At 37.5% G+C, this 2,317-nt stretch overlaps 1 protein-coding gene across 2 annotated transcripts in view; it reads left to right on the top strand.

Annotated features, from left to right (window-relative positions):
* The first annotated feature begins 1,153 nt into the window (after nucleotides 1-1,153).
* LOC117486997 (dihydropyrimidinase-related protein 5-like) overlaps nucleotides 1,154-2,317 on the top strand; it is a 21,169-nt gene continuing 20,005 nt past the window's right edge. The window contains exon 1 of one of the 2 annotated variants that reach the window (XM_034135621.1): nucleotides 1,154-1,226. The gene's annotated coding sequence lies outside the window, so the exon portion shown is untranslated. The remainder of the gene's footprint in view (nucleotides 1,227-2,317) is intronic. The other variant, XM_034135620.1, reaches the window with a different exon arrangement.

The following is a 2,317-nucleotide window of genomic DNA, read 5'->3' as shown; positions in this document are numbered from 1 at the left end:
TTACGTGTTTTCTACCTTTCTGTCAATTAAGGGTTAGATTTCCATTTGAGTTTTTGCTATTGTTTTCAATATCAGTCCAAGTGTAAGCTATATTAGGAATATTTTCATCGTTTTATCTTTCCATCAGAATCAGTTTATTGCCAGGTAGATTCTTACATACGAGGAATTTGACTTGATGTCATGGTGCATACATAAAATATAAAACAAAAACTCCATATAAAACAAAAAATATTTAAGGACACTGTAATAAAATATAGTTAGATAGCAATACAATAAAGCAGTAATTTACAGCGAAATAGAATGCAGTGAATCATAGAATATAAAATAAGAAATACGTTATCTCTGCTCCTGTCTCAGCCACCAAACTCCATTTAATTTGAAATAGCATGACTACCTCTGTTGCTGGTCTACATCTCCCTTGATTAGTCATGTAGTTTGTGTTAAAGTGTGGGTTTTGTTACTTCAGATTCATTAAAATCACACAATGTTTTGAGCTACAAATTATTGTTTTTGTCAAATGAGTCTGGTGGTTTTGAAGAGGGAACAGATAACAGCTTGAGGGCTGTGTGACAGCAAGTAAGTGTTACAATATTGTAAATATAGCATACAAATAAACTGATGTTCATTTCTTTAGGTGACTATAATATGTTTTGCAGCTGCACCCCTTCCAAAGATATATATTGCTTTTCACGTGCCGGTACACCTGTCTGTTTTTCAAAATTTGAGGTTGATTATTTATCTTACTAGGTGTATAATTCAATAATTTAAAAATAAGTAATCAAAATACTGTGTACTGTGAACCTATTATATTTTGCATCTGGTGCATTGGTAGTCAATTATAAATCAGTTGACACCTGTAACAATCCTCTGTTCATGTTGCTTTTACCTTTTAATTGTAGTTAATACCTTTAGTCATTGCGAATATATCGCTATACAATATATATCACACTAAACACAGTATGTCCGACAGCATTTGAAGGCAGCATGAGTCTCAGAAGACAGGGACACGCCCCTGTCTTCTGTGCAGAGGAGACCCCTTCGGTAGCAAATTCTCGCTTCCTATTGGTCGGTTTTTCCGTTACCCAGGTAGAACAGGCTCCTGATTGGCTGCTGGCACTGAAGCATCTGCGGCTCGCGCTGTGCCAGCTGTCCTCGCTCACTCGGCTGGTGCTGGGCAACGGTGAGAAGCTAAGGCAGAGGAGGATCTGAGAATCTGAAGAAATAGGGTAAGAAGCCAAAGAATATGTAAAAAATAACCTGTCATGGACTATTTCTGTAAATACAGTAGTGTTTGACAAGAATACAACATGATGTATCATCGATATTACAATTTAGACCCTTAAAATGATTGATAATGTCTCGTCTAACGGTAATAACGGCATGGTACTAACGTTAATAACCGTTTATTTTGTACGTGGTACATTCATGTTACGTTAATATCAAGTGTTTTCAAATATTTTGGTCTTAATTTACCTTTTCAGTCATCTTATGATTCATCCCTCCCTCTGCATGTGAATGGACATTAATTAATGTAAGCCAAATCTTTATTGAATGATATTTAAAATGACATTGTGTGTGTGACAAGTCAAGTGATGCTAAATCAGGAGAAACATGGACGAAGATTGGTCGTATGTCGTAAGCATCGTTTACCTTTGGGCGACATATGCGTGAGTGTGTGTGTGTATGTGTGTATGTGGCGTGCCATCAGTGCAGTATGTGTGTGTGTTGGTCGTTATGTAAGTGTGATATTCGCGATCGATGATGAGAATCGTCATGCATACAAACGATGATGTGTGTGTGTGTGTGTGTGTGTGTGTGTGTGTGTGTGTGTGTGTGTGTGTGTGTGTGTGTGTGTGTGTGTGTGTGTGTGTGTGTTTGGGAACATAATGTGATTTGAACAGGTGATTTGATTTATTGTTTCACCACCTACTTTTGTATCACGGTTTTTGTTCTGCATGCAGGTTTTTCTGCAGGCCTGCTTTGGTTGGTGGATTTGAGCTTTTAAAATAATTTGGTTTAAGGATCCTCGAGGGTGCTTTATGGGGCTCCAGGGGTCCACAGTGCTGCACAATGAATTGAATATATTAGACACCATCTGAATCAAATGACGTAACCATGCTGTATTACATTAGGGTTGCATTTATTCAGCTGTAAGTGTGTAAATGTTCCTCAGGAATGTGCAGCATTATTTAGCACAATACAAGACCAATGCTAACAAACTCACTCAAAACTGTTTGTAATACCACCTCTGACTGAAAAGGTGTTTTTGTTGCTAGGGGAAACATTCTGGGCTGATCTAAATGTGTCATCTTCTGAG

The sequence above is a fragment of the Trematomus bernacchii genome, unplaced genomic scaffold (genome assembly GCF_902827165.1).
Source record: "Trematomus bernacchii unplaced genomic scaffold, fTreBer1.1, whole genome shotgun sequence".
NCBI lineage: Eukaryota > Metazoa > Chordata > Actinopteri > Perciformes > Nototheniidae > Trematomus > Trematomus bernacchii.
This window is presented reverse-complemented; position numbering and strand designations above follow the sequence as displayed.